This window comes from Cebus imitator, unplaced genomic scaffold, assembly GCF_001604975.1.
Source record: "Cebus imitator isolate Cc_AM_T3 unplaced genomic scaffold, Cebus_imitator-1.0 Scaffold93, whole genome shotgun sequence".
In the NCBI taxonomy this organism is placed as follows: domain Eukaryota; kingdom Metazoa; phylum Chordata; class Mammalia; order Primates; family Cebidae; genus Cebus; species Cebus imitator.
Genome location: NW_016107408.1, coordinates 300,344 through 315,485, shown reverse-complemented (window position 1 = coordinate 315,485; position 15,142 = coordinate 300,344). Strand labels below are relative to the sequence as shown.

Sequence of the window (15,142 nt, the reverse complement as noted above, 5' to 3'; positions counted from 1 at the left end):
GTGTACAGTTGGCTCTTGTGAGCTAGTCAGAGCTAGCTCCAGCACTTGGAATTTGCTCAACACCCTGGTTATTCTTTGAATGTCTTTTAAAAGATGTTATATATTTTAATTCATAATCATTGAGGTGCTGTTTGGCTAGCCCCATATCAGTCCAGATTCTGTTCAAAATTCCACTTCAAAGGTTCCATTCCACTCAAAATTCCACTTCAAAGCTACTATTAATGGAGGAAATACAAAAAGTCATAGAAAAAGCCTCTAGCTTCTAATATTTGAGCCTGAAAAAAAAAATAATCTTTGATGTCAGTGCTAGAAATAAAATTGGGCAAAGTCCACATATCAGTATACATTATTATTAAATTATATATATACATACACACACACATCAATGTTATTATTATATACCATTAGGCCATAAACTTTTTTTAATCAAAGGGAAAAGAAAGAAGATTTAAATTGCTGTCTTGTTAAGAGGCATACTGCAAAAAATGATTTATCTTCAAGTTTTAAACTGTTTTTCTATAACTCAGTAAGCATTTAAGTCCTTATGATAAATTAAGAAAATGTTATGAATATTCAAGTTAGAACTGTATTCATGAATAAAATTATTTTTATGTTTAGCCTTTTCCACTCTCGATTGGCTTCTAAATTTTTAAAAGCAAGAATATGTTTGCTTTTGTTCCCAAGTAAATCCATTCTGCAGTAGCTACTTGTTGAGTCACATTTCCCCAAGGGTGCAATTTACACCCTTACTCTATTCATACTGAACCAAACTGGTTGAGACAAACTGTGTTAGCACTGAATAGGAGTTAGCAGGAAAATTTTTTTAGAATGATTACTTGGCCAGATCATGGGATCTAAAATGGGGAGAAGTATGGGATAGAGCTGGAGTGGTAAGCAGCATCTGATAACTCATGTTAAAGGATTTGGATTATTCTAGGACAGAATTAAAGAGCTCTGATCAGGAGACTAGCACAATCTGACTAGCATAAAGACAAAACATTGCATATTTGTATTTAAGATTCTGGCTCTAGTGGTGAGGACAGATTGACTAGACAAGGGATGAGGAGGTCATGAAGAAGGATATTGCATAACCTAGGGAACATATTCAAGAGGGATTTGAAAGAATGAATCCACAATAATCAGAAATCCATAATGGAGAAAAAAGAAGAAAATAGAGGTAAAGGAGCAGAGTAGAGGGATGGGAAAGAGTCAAGTTTCTTTCCAAGGAAAGAATAGATACAGAGGCAATCGGGTCTATGGGTGGGAGACGAGAGGTTTGTGATTTTATTTTCCCTGTTAAATAGGGGTAGTGGGTAGAGGAAACAGGAGCAGAGATTTGAAGAGAATGAAAAATATGTGAAATTGTCACTGTAGAAAAATCGAGAACTATGCTACATGGGGCTGCGATGAGGGCCTGTTCTTAGTAACATTTCCTCAACAATCTAATAGAATATGAATGTTTTTTAAAGCATTGCTGGTGCTCCTGATCGATCTCCGATTTATCCATCCTTCTGCTCCTGACCTGCTCCTCTAATTTCTACTGAAACCCACCAAACAATATAAACACTTTTTGATTTAAGATTTTTGATAAGGTAACTCATTCCATTCTTGGTTCCTAGTTAGACCCCTAAATGGCCTTTCTAACAAAAATGGTGACATTCTCACAAAATATGTGCTCCAAAAATGTTTGCTAGAGACTTCCCAGAACAAATCCTGACATCAGTGGGGAAACAGGAGCACATGGATTGTGCCATGGACGTGTCCTTTGTGTGGAGCTCCGTAATTTAGTCAACGAACAAACCTCCCAGTGAGGTCATGTCTCGTTTGGGGTTGAACAGCTAACTCTGTATCTGTGATCACATTAACAAAAATGCACATAAAATGCCCAGGAATTTTTCCTTCACTTGATTCTGAAATTAAACTTACACAATGTCATGTCTGCAAAATGAATATTTCACCATGGAGATTTCTTTGATTATAACGGGGTTCAAAAGAGAATGGAGATGATTTAATATGTTGGGACATGTCACCTCTTCGGTTGACTGTGTCACATACCTTTCTGTGCTTCTGAAGTATCACATTTTAAATGTAGATCGGTCTATAACCAGCTCTACCAGTAGAAGCTGTCGAGAACACTGAGGTAAAAAGCCTAATATCCATTCATGCTCATTCTGAGATGCTTGATTCCCAATAAAACAGACAGTTGCTATCACCTAATTGAAGACATACTGTCACATCAAAATTACAAAAGATTGTTGATTTAGAAATTTAAGCACCAATTACAATGTAATAATAATGGTAATAATGATAGTTATTATTTATTGAATAAGCATTACATGTTTATTCTTTTAAACTTTGGTAATTGTCTTACAGAAATTATGCTCTAATTCTCAAACAACCTTATAAGGTAGATGCTAATGTCAGTATAACAACTTTTAAATAAACAAATTAAAACTTAAATACTTTCATAATACTTTTCCAAGCTTACAAGATGAGTAAAATATATTGGCAGAATTTGAATGGAAACAATCTAATATCAGAGACCACACATTTCTCAGTGAATAAGGGCAAAATGGACCTATGAAAACTGAGCCAATCTGAACTATTCACAGGTAAGTGTCATATGACCTCTAAGTAGTTCCACCAAGAAAACAACCACCCAAATCAAACTGTATGCAGGACACTCACAAGCAGTGAGACTTTAGCTGAAATGAACTGGAAAGAGTATTGAGTAATATAAAATGCCAAATTATCACAGATTTGAGCTAGATCAAAGGGATCTCGACCCAAGTTTGAACCAGTTTCAACACTTTTTTTGGTACCACGTTTGATATCCAGTGGCCGTAAATGATTTCCTAAATCTGGGCAGGGCTAATCTTGTCATTTAAAATATTCTGTATAGAGATCCTAATAAAAATTGTGGAAATAAACAATGAACATCTGAATAAGAACAAGCAGAGGTTATTTATCTAGCACTTTCAAGGCAGTCTGGCACTATCACGTTTGTTTGCCAGAGACTCACAGGCAGGGAGAGGAGTGGAAAAACTTTATTGTAGAGAAAAGGGAAAGCTTCAAGTGTACCCTGATCAAAAGCTATCGGCCTGGGGAAGCTGGAGGTGGGCTATGTGGAAGCCGGGCATCCTTTATGAATGGTTTAGGGGCACATTTTCTTTCTCTAGTTGGTTCTGGGTTAGAAGTGAGGGCAAACATAAGGAAAGCTGAGAGTCATTGGCCAAGTTCTGACCATTTTGGGCCAATGGCTACAAAGGTTATGATTGGGTTTCCTGGGCTGATTGCTGAAGAGATTATAGTGAGAGTTGTTTTGTCTTATATGGTCTTGCTAGTACTTGTTTGTATATTCAGCCTCTCAAGATAAAGAACATAGTTTATCACATCATTCTGGAAAATACTATGTGGGACGGCAGCTTTACACAAATATGTTCCTAAACCCTATAGCCCACACCAATACTTCTAAATTGAGCTACTTGTGAATTAAACATACAAAAGTAAATTACTCAGATGCTTGCATGGTAAGTTGGATCAAGAAAATAATATCTAATTGCTTTTTTTTTTTTTTTTGGAAAGCTTGGTTTTCTTAGAAGCCTGTTAGCCAATATACTAAAGGTTGATTGATTTAATTGTAATTGAATCTCTCTGATCTTAATAAAACCTACGGTGACAAATGCTCAGTGATAACTGGTGATTATTTTCTATGGACAAGTTCTATGGCCTTGTAATATAAGATTTGGAGAGCAAGAGTTCCTGCCATTTCTCAGGACTGGTTAACTCTAGCCAGTAAGATGCATCATGTTCTTGGAAACATGGCTTGCCCACAGTGCATTTACTTTCAAGTGTAATTCTATGTAGTGTCCTAAATTATTTTAAACCTGTGGGGGAGAGTGGTATAATAAATTTCAGCCCTATCAAATCTACCACCTCAAATTTGTTTAATCACAAAAAATCAGGAAAACATATTTTATCATTCCTCCCACCTTTTACCTCATTGACTAATAAATAAGTGCAATGTATGGTTACAATAATTGAGGTACCTCACCTGCCCATCCTTTCATTCTAGATGGTATCTGTAGATAACATATATACTTTTGGTAATTGTTAGCAGTTCAAGCTCTTTCAATTTTTACAATTTCTCAAATTTATAATTGCAACACTATTGTTTTCAGCATGTAGATGTTTTCTCTTATAGAAAGATTCAATTGATGTTCCCATCTTTCCAACTTCCCTTACCCTCCAAAGCTTGAAAATATTACTATTCCTGCCATGAAAAATAAAGACCTAAAAGCAGTCTTGGACAAAATAGCTGAGATAGTTATTCCATGCAGACAATTCTTGAAAGTTACTCTTATTTTCACTTTGAGTTTTTCCAAAGCCTTAAGTAAATGCAAATGTCACTATTGTTATTTCTCTTTAGGCTATGAATTCTGGAAAATATAAAGGAAGCTTCAGAACACAGAACTGTCTGGGGTGCAGGAGACACTATGAAAGAAAACCTGAGTCATGAGCTATTGCGTCAATACCAAATCCCAATTTACGTCAAGTTTATAGGATAAATATTTTTGACAATGCTTCATGTCTTTCACCTTTCCCCGATACATGGTTAATTCTTCCCCTTTTTTGACCTTTACATTTTTTTTCTTCCTCTTTGTGAAACATGTTCTTCTGTTTAGTTTGTAATCTGTACTGAGATCACCTGCTGGCTGACACCTAACCAAATTCCAATATTACGGCAAATTACAGAAAAATTGGACATACCTCTTGAAAACAATAAAAGATTTAAATAATAAGTAGAAAAATAAGTGTTTCCATGTGGTATTACTTACCTTCCCACAATGGCCATAGAAAACTAAAAGCACAGTAAAAGAAAGAAAATTAGTAAGAACATGAAAACAAAGCGATCCTTCATTTCATTATGTTTCTCTAGTCTTTCTTAAGGAAAGCATGGAATCTCATGGGAGTCTTTCATTTTCTTGCCATGACTATCTATTATGGGTTAAATTGTGTCCCACAAAAAGAAATTTTGAAGTTCTAACCTCTAGTACCTGCAAATGAGACCTGATTTGGAAATAGGCTCTTTGCAGATGTAATCAAGTTAAGATAAAATCATTAGAATACTATGCAGCCACAAAAAAGAATGAGTTCATGTCCTTTGCAGGGACATGGATGAAGCTGGAAACCATCATTCTCAGCAAACTGACGTAGGAACAGAAAACCAAACACCTCATGTTCTCATTCATAAGTGGGTATTGAACAATGAGAACACATGAACCTAGGGTGGGGAGCATTACATAGTGAGGCCTGTCAGGGGTTGAGGGCTAGGGGAGGGGTGGCAGGGGATGGGGGTGTAGGGGAGGGATAGCATTAGGAGAAATACCTAATGTAGATGATGGGTAATGATTGCAGCAAACCATCATGGCACGTGCATACCTATGCAACAAAACTGCACATTCTGCACATGTACCCCAGAACTGAAAGTATAATTTAAAAACAAAAGAGAGACATAAAAATGGTTCATATTAAAAAATAAATAAATAAAGTCATTAGAGTGGGCCCCAATCCAATATGACTGGTTTCCTTACAGGAGATCTGAACACAGACACACACACACAGATAAGTTCATGTGAAGATGAAGGCAGACATTGAAATTGCACTGCTACAAGGAAGGAATGCCTGGGGCTAGCATAAGCTAAAAGTAGAAGGGGGACATTCTTCCCTAGAGGCTTTGGAGGGAGCAAGGCCCTGCCAAGAACTTGGCTCAGACTTCTAGCCTCTTGAACTATGAGAAAATACATTTCTGTTGTTTTATGCCACTCGGTGTGCAATACGTTGTCACAGCAGCCTTAGGCAAATAATATTGTAGAGCATCCACACTTGCATGCAAACGTTATTTCATCTCTTTTAGATTTTCTTCCATTTCTTCCTTTCTGAGGAATCTTTTACTAACTTTCAACCTTTGCAAATTGATGGATGTGTTGATTAATTTTATGTGTCAGCTTGACTGAGAGAAGGGTTGGCCAGATAGCTGGTAAAACATCACTTCTGGGTGTGTCTGAGAGGATGTTTGGCATTTGAGATTGGCATTTGAGTCAGTAGGCTGAGTAAAGAAGAATGCCCTTGCTAATGTGGGAGACATCATGCAATCTGTTGAGGGAATGGATGGGACAAAATGGTGGAGGAAGGACAAACTTTTTTTTCTTTTTCTGGAGATGGGGCATCCATCTTCTGCCCTCAGCCATCAGAGCTTCAGGTTTTCAGAACTTTGGGCTTAAAATAACATTTATACCATTGATTCCTGTAATTCTCAGACCTTATTAATCAGACTGAATTTTAGCCCAGTTTTTTTCTAGTTCTCCAGCTGCAGATGGCATATTGTGGGACTTCTTAGCCTGCATAATTGCATAAGCCAATTTCCATTATGAATCTCCTACCTATATCTATCTATCCATCCATCTATCTATCCATCTATTTATTGACTAATACAATGGACTAGTACACATTTCAATTATTTCTAACTGAAAAACCAACTGCTTCTCATATAACTCATGCTCTGAGTTTGTTTTTCAGAATTGTCATTCTAGATATTAAGCTTATTCTTAGGTTGTAACACACCCCATGGTCAGGAAGTGGCAAAAATCTTAAAATGCTGTACTTTGACTTCATATGGTATCCTACAGATCACTGGATGTATATTTTATTGGAGAAAGGTAAACTTGTATATATAGTTTATTCTATAACTCTAAATATGCAGGCTAAAAGTAGAAAACATTCATTTAAAAGATGTTATTTGAATCATTTTGATCCTATATGGAAACTAAGACTCATAAAACAATAAAAACAAAATGAAAAACAAAATTAGGAACTTGCTATGGTTCATCCCAATGTGCTTTTAGATAAATATTTTAGGATTCTGTTATTTATAGTGCAGAACAAATTTTAGACTTTTTGGTGTTGTATAGCATTTGTTTTTCTGCTCTATGAATGAGGCACAGCTTACGCAATGCAAATAACCATTACATCCACAATAAATTACAGCTCTTACCCAAGCTGTCACAGGACAAGTGAATGTTAACATTCACTTGTATAGACTGATAAACTCACACTCCCAAATTAAATATAAATATTACCTGGGACATAAGTAAGGGAGAGGTGACTCTTGATAAAGTAGATCAGGATGATTCAAGAGAATGTGCTCAATTCAAGCAAAGCTGTCCCTAAGCGTCTAATGAAGCCCTACCTAGGTAATAGCAGGAAACTAAAGGCTTATCTGAGACAATAGCAGAAAACTATATTCTGCAACCAATAGAATCAATGCAATAGAAACATCAGAAAGAGGTGTATGTGTGTGTGTGTGTGTGTGTGTGTGTGTGTGTGTGTGTGTTTGTGTGTGTGTGTACGTACTAGGAAACAAGGTGGGGTGCTGAGTGGAAGGACGGCCCCAAACAAATACTACATGTTTACAACTCATTTGCAGCAAATCCTATGGAAGAGAAAATCCCATTATTTATATCCCTAAGCCTACATTTTGATTCTTTGGCCCCTCTCCCCCACAAATGAATATGATTCCACAGGCCTCCCTGCACTGTGTTGAAGGAGAGTAGCTGATTGTTGGGAAATTTATGATGTATAAGACATGATTCTAGTCCACAGGAAGTTAGTAAGCTATTTAGAAGGCAAGATACAACAAACAGCAAATAATCTTATCACTTAAATTGTGTTTTGACTTCAGTTTTGTTTTAGTTAACAGTCAAATGAGTGGGAAATGGTCACAGATGACAGTCAGATGAATGGGAGAGGAAGTAGACACCATCAGTGAGTTCTGAGAAGGACCTACTCAAGATTGGTGTAATTCTTCTGGAAAGGTGTTGTGTAAAAGGTGAATTGGGGTATCTCTTTGAAAGACACACTTAGATGGATAAAAGTCAAGTAGAAGAGAACTTATATTTTCCAGATGGGAGAAAGAAACAAGACATTTTTGTAAAGTGGGAAGGCTGGAGTCATATAAGAGAAGTGGAGGCAGAGAAGGCCAAAATTTTGTCAAACTGGGTCAAAACTGGAAAGATGTTCAACACTTAGGCTAAGGATTTTGAATCTTTGTTTCATAGCCACCGATGCCCTAAGGAATATTTCTGAGCAAAGTTTTTCTTACATTTCTGGCAATTGGGGTAAACAAAATAGTTGACACTTTAATTTTTCAGGTGATCTAAGAGGTTTAGCAGTATTGTGCACTATTTCATATATCCCTGCTAATCTGGGTAGATAAATAAAAAAATACTAAAAAGGAACTATAGAGCCTGACCATTCAAAATTATACTCTTGGGTTTTTAAATGTCTATCATATGAACTTACTAAATGCACCCAATGAATTGGCAACACACTCTGTAAGTAGGACTCTGTGCCAGAATGAGGTTCATAACTCAGGCTAGAGAAGAAAAGTACCTGGGAAAATAAAGTCCAAGTGTTTCCATTGACCTCAATTACCCAAATAATGTGTGCAATGTTACCCAGCCAAAATGTAACAAAGGTGATCTGTTTTCTACTAGCTCAAGTTTTGTGAGATGACAGTGTTTTTAGGTCAGCTTTTCTCCTTATCTTAGAGTTTTCAAGCCTGTAGAATTTTCTTTAAAGGGAGAAACAAAAAACCCAGAACAATTACCCCCATTCAATTACAAAATCCACTGCCATCAGCCTTTCCATCCCCGACTCTTTCTTTGGACAGTAGCGGAAACAGCAGGTTTTGCCTAGGTCCCAGCTGCCCTGTTTCACCAGCACAAATACTTGGCAGGAAGATAAGTAAGTGATTAAATCTGGGGTGGAGGCTAAAAAAATTAATGCTTGGGCAAATGATTTAACAGTGTCCTTGAGGTGCAGTGAGACAGCTGAAGCTGGATAGAAGTGGACTATACCAGTTCTCCTATCAAGATCCTTTTTTGTTTAAAGCAGCAGTGCGTAATGTAGGCTTAGACCTGACAGTGGTGGAAGCAGTTATTGCCAAAGTGTTAGCAAGACCTACCTTTATCTTGAGTGTGATATAATTAGAGATTCTAAACACAGTTAGAGCTGTGTGTTCTCTGTAAATACTGGAGTAACTAAGTTTTAATCTTTTATGTACATATAAATTTGATAAACAGAGATGTGGTAACCTTTTGAAAAAATGTCACAGGCGTTTGTAAGTCTAGTTTATAGCTAAATATTTTCCCTCCTCCCTAGCAAGTTAAGCTTGTTTAATACTGTGCCCTTCGGTTATAGACTACAGCAACATGGAAACCCTGTAGTTTTATGCTTCAGTAACTGCAGGCATTATGTGTTTCTCATTGTCTCCCTCAAGTCATGAATCCCACCTTTGGGAACTATGAAAACATACAAACAAACAAACACACTTTTTAAATGGCTTTGGGTGGTGTTTTTCAACTCCAGGAATCTAGAAATGCTGAGTTAAATAAAAGTAAACATACTGTTTCTCTCTTTTCTACTAATTAAAACTCATATGCAAGTTATGCAAGACTCTTAAATTAATTTAAAAATAAAAACTTACAGGGACAACTGAAGTGCCTTAGACCCTAAAATTCCTGCTGTAGAATATTCCCCAGAAAAAAGAGGGAAATAAATGAGGATAGGGTGGCCCCAAGCATATGGCATGGTACCTGGCACAGAGTTGGTACACAAGAGCTACTGTCTGAATTGAAACCATTTATAGGTCCAGGAAGAGGACATATAAGGGATCAGAAGAAGAAATTGGCTTGACTTGCCCGTTTGTGCCCCGGTGCTCCATATAGCAACATAGGACCAAAGTAACTGGTTACAAATGAGAAAAGCAAAAGAAAGAAAACTTTCATATGTCCTGGTGGAAACGAGACTGAAAACCTTTTCTCATTACATTTTAAAATCGAATTTGACTCTTTACAACTCAATTTTAAATTCAATTCAATTTTAAATTGAGGATTTTTATATTACCAAGCCATATTAGATCTACATATTTTAAGTAATTCAAGCCATAGGACTAAAATTGGCCACTGGGCAAAGCTATTGTGGTACAATGGTCAGAATGACATAAATAAATAGGTCATGCCACCTCCTTGATTTTTTTCTAAGGTTCCTAGGTAGAAAAAAAATCACTTGGCTTTATTTGATTTTTTTTCAAAGGCAGCCAGCAGCCATTTTGAATATAGCCAAAGTGTACCATAAGTTACCCCAAAGAGGTAACTTTTCTTTCCATAGAGGACAAAATTTAATGAATAATTTGTAATTAATCCTGATGACAAGCTTTAATCCCCTGGGAATGTTACCATTTCTAAAGTGCCTGTTATGAGTTAGTTGTTTCAATTTTATTGCCCCAATATCCCTAAGACAGGGGTCCTCAACCCCCAGGGCAGGGACCGTATAAGTCCATGACCTGTTAGAACTGGGCCGCAAAGCAAGAGGTAAACAACACAGCGGGCAAACGAGCTTTACCACCTGAGCTCCGCCTCCTGTCAGATCATTGGCAGCGTTTTGTGAATTGCACGTGTGAGGGATCTAGGATGCACACTCCTTATGAGAATCTAACTAATGCCTGATGATCTAAGATGGAACAGTCTTATTCTCCCTCTCTCCTCTATCCATGAAAGCATTGCCTTCTAGAAAACCGGTCACTGGTGACAAAAAGGCTGGAAACCACTGCCCTAAGATAAAGTGCCTCGGCCTAAACCATTGGTTTTCAAACTTTTTTATCTTTTATTTATTTATTTATTTTTTCTTTTTTGAGACATAGAGTCTTGCTCTGTCGCCCAGACTGGAGTGCAGTGGCACGATCTCGGCTTCACTGCAACCTCCACTTCCTGGGTTCAAGTGATTCACCAGTGTCAGCCTCCCGAGTAGCTGGGATTACAGGGGTGCACTACCACATCCGGCTAATTTTTGTATTTTTAGTAGAGATGGGGTTTTACCATGTTGGCCAGGGTGGTCTCAAACTCTCAACTTCAAATAATCTGCCTACCTCGGTCTCTCAAAATGCTGGGATTATAGGCAGGGACCACCGTACCCGGCCTCCTTAAGATTTCTCTATGACAGAAGTAAAAGAGAAAAAAGGACACTATGGTGGTTGGATGGTAAATGAAAGGAAAACAGATACTGGAATTGAAACCCTGAAATGTGAGTTTCCCTAACTGTCATATACTAACAATCACTTAATTTATCTGAGTCTTAGTATTCTCATTGCTATCATAAGAATTCTACTACTGCTTTCTCTCAGTACTCTCACAGAGTTGTTTTAAAGATAAAATGTGAAAATCGATGTAAAAGACTTGTTTAAGTTCCAAAGTGCTACCACAAATATTTGTTATTTTCACTAGGAATCAAATCAGAAAAGTAGCAACGATAAACAAAACAAGAATAACAAAAATATGCCAGTGTATGATCTGATCTCTAGTTTAAAAGCTGCGATTACGTAAAAGGAAATGCCAAACACTAAAAAGAAGTTTATTAGGACCTTCAGAAGCCCAGTCATCCTCAACATGAATGCACTAATCGTTTCTAGGATCGGAAAACTGCCAAATATTTTCTAATATTTTTTCCCAACTTAAAAAGTAAACATCCTATTTCTTCAAGAGGCCTTCTTCCATGAATGTTGAAACAAATGGTGAATAAATTACCATTTCGATACAATAATTTCTTGATTAGTAAACACTCTTAACAGCTTTTCATCTTAAGTAGTGCCGTTTTCTTTTATTCACAGAACACTGAAAACATTTTACCTTTAAAAATACAATTTTCTTATGATCACCTCTGGCTTTTGTTTGGTGCTCTGTCTGAAAACATATGTTTGACTTTATTAGTAATGTGTGCTCTGAAGCAATGAAATACAGAATGTACTAGGCAATAAATGGTAAACAAAATATTTTAGCTGGTAACTTCAGACCATTGTTACTCTTCATTAACTAATTGTAATAAAAAATAAAAATTAAGGTTGTTTCTACTTTATCACAAAAATTCTTATTGTAAGTATTTCCATATCAAGAGCAGCATTTCTAACAAATCAATATTTGTATGATATTAATATTCTCTTGAATGAAGTAAGTAAAGACTTTAAACTAAGAAACCTCTCAAGGCATGTTGGTCTCTAATTTTATTGACATTTTCCCTAAAAAATAAACGGTGTCACAGTTCAATATTTGGTATAAAAGGCAACAAACTTCCATTTGTCATTAGAACCATAAAGAATGGCTGCATTTCCCCCCCCCCCATCTATAAAACATTACTTTTCTTAGATTTGGTATTATCTCTGCTCAATAGAGTGAAATCTTTATTGATTTTTGTTGGTGAAGTTCTGTTTGTGTTTATTGATTTTGATGGAAATAACAAATTATTGTGTTGGAACAGCTAGTGTTTCACCCATTAAATAAAGTAAAGATATTCTCTGTGGTTTGCTTTTTTAATTCCTTAAATGCTTTGATAGAGAAAGAACAAGTTAGTGGTTGATGTGTGAAATAGAATACTTCAATAAAATCAATAATCAGAGGCATAGAACAGAATCAAAATGGTAAGATTTGATTGTCCATTATTATTTCAATGCCCGAGCATTTCTCAGCATTTCACTTGGAGTTATGTACAAAGGTGTATTGACTGGTGGGTATAAAATCCAAAGAATGTGCTAATATAACTTAGCATCCCCAATAATAACACAGATATGAATTTACAGGGAATTAAAGTTCTTTAGGGGACATACACGACTGGTTAAAAGCCCATGTCTTTACTATAATGACTACCTAGTTCAAATCTAGCTATATCACTTACTGGCTGTGTGACTTCAGAACATCACATGACTTCTCAGTGCCTCTGTTTCCTTAACTGTAAAAATGAAGTCTGTTATGAAGACTGAATCAATATTTTTAAAGCATTTAAAATGATGCAGGCACATGTTTAGAACTCTGCGTTGTGAAATTTAAAAATAAATTGAAAATATGTCTGCTGCAAGATGATACATGTTCCTTTGTTATTGGTAGGTGAGCATTGTATAAATTTCTCCATGTAGTCGCATATGGTCCATGAAAGATTCAGAAATACCTTATTTTTGTGACTTTGGTGACAGAACATTTGAGATGTGGAAACAAACCCCTGTAACAAGATGATGAAGTCACCTGTCATTGTGACACTATCTTCATGATATGGAGAAAATATGGAGTCTTTGAAATACACAAGATCTACCCAACTAAGTAGCCTTGAAGAAAGATAAACTGAGAAAGGTTAAGATGAAAGCATTGACCAAACAAAATCTGAGAAAGAAATAGAAGAAAAATTTATAGAAGATGGTGCTTATAAGTAAGTAGTTTCCATGATACAGGTTTGGTATAATATTGAGGATCTATTTCCTATCTTTTAATTTTATTATTATTATTAGTGGTCAAGGAATTTTACTAGTGTTTCTTAATCTATCTCTGTCATTTTCCTCAGCTTAAAAGAGAGATACGCTATATGAAAGCAGGGCAAACACCTGTGGAAAGGGGTTGATGGATTAGAAAAGTCAGCGTAATTCCATTAGCTAAAGGATTGGGGTTAATGTAGGGACTTGGTTGCTATCCGTTCAGCACCACCACTCTACAGGGGGAAATGAAAGAAAGACCAGGGAATCTTACAGAATCCAAACTTATTAAAACGCCTACCATGAATTGATTCCTTTGTGTTTTGCTTTTAAAAATAGAGGTAATCAAACATCAGATAGTCAACATGAGACTCTGAAAAATTATTAAAAGTTTAACACTCCCAAAGCCTGTTTGTATGTATTAACCTCATTTTATGTTTGTAAAAGAAGCAAGCCATTCTATCATAACACACATCAGGTGCGTTATGACTCTCTTCGACCATTTAGTTGACTCTTTGATGGCAGGGACTATGTCTCTATTATTTGTTTTTTGTTTTGAATGGAAGTGTCAGATGTGGTATATTTGGATTGTACCAATTTAGCTAATCGAAACTACATGTCTCAGAATTCTATTCCCTTCATAGTTTCAGGTTAGTTTGGGCCATGGGAGTCATTTTGCATGACTTATGTAAGGTGGAAGTGAATATTCTTTTCAAAGCCATATTCTTTTCACAGCAAGTCACTGTAGGGCACGAGGCACTCAAGCAGTCCACACAGGTTGTCACTGATATACCGGTACACATTCTGGGTGTGGATCGGGAGGTGAGCCCACTGTGCCTACATGTCCTGCTGGTCTCCTCTCTGTTTCTATGGCTCCTGAGTTACAGAGGGAGGGTACTGTGCTGATGGCCACCCCCATTATCAAGTCAGAGGCTCAAAAGCCATGAGACACCAACATGGGCTTCATTTCATCCTAGTGGGTTCTAGCTAATCCTCACTGGTTTCAATATGTTATCTTCCACTACTTCACACCCATATGCACTTCCAATTGCCTGCCCTACAACTTCAGATTCCAGTGCCAGGGATAGGGATGACAGCGTCACATCGACTATGTGACCAACTGTGTAAAATCAAATTTTTATGATATGTCGTGTATGTATATAGTCATGTGTCACTTAATAATGAGGATATATTCTGTCAAATGCATCATTAGGCAATTTTGATATTGTTTGAACATCACAGAGTGTATTTACAAAAACCTAGGTAGTATAAACTACCACACACCTAGGCTGGATGGTATAGCCTATTGCTCCTACGCTTCAAGCCTGTAGAGCATGTGACTGCACTAATACTGCACACAATTGTAACACAATGGTATTTGTGTTATCTAAACATAGAAAACGTACAGTAAAAAATGTGCTTTTAGAATCTTATGAGATCACCATCATGTGTGCACTCCATTGTTGAACAAGCTGTCATTGTGTAGCACATAAGCATACACACACATATGTATGTATACACACATACATACAATACAGGTTTATTGTAAGCCCTTATATATTTATATATAATACATAAATATTTCACTATATTATATATACACATCATTTTGGACTTCTCCTTCTCACCTGCTATATATATATATATATATATATTATAATATATATATATATATTATAATATATATATATATAATCTCAGCTACTTGGGAAGCTCAGGCTTGAAGCTGGAGTGTGGAGGTTGCAGTGAACTGAAATCGTGCCACTGCACACTAGTCTGGGCAATAGAGCAAGA

At 36.5% G+C, this 15,142-nt stretch overlaps 1 long non-coding RNA gene across 1 annotated transcript in view; it reads right to left on the bottom strand.

The window, feature by feature from the left end:
- Positions 1-11,761: 11,761 nt before the first annotated feature.
- LOC119466691 overlaps positions 11,762-15,142 on the bottom strand; it is an 11,379-nt gene continuing 7,998 nt past the window's right edge. Inside the window, exon 3 of the long non-coding RNA XR_001827286.2 lies at positions 11,762-11,798. This is a non-coding gene — a long non-coding RNA (uncharacterized LOC119466691). The remainder of the gene's footprint in view (positions 11,799-15,142) is intronic.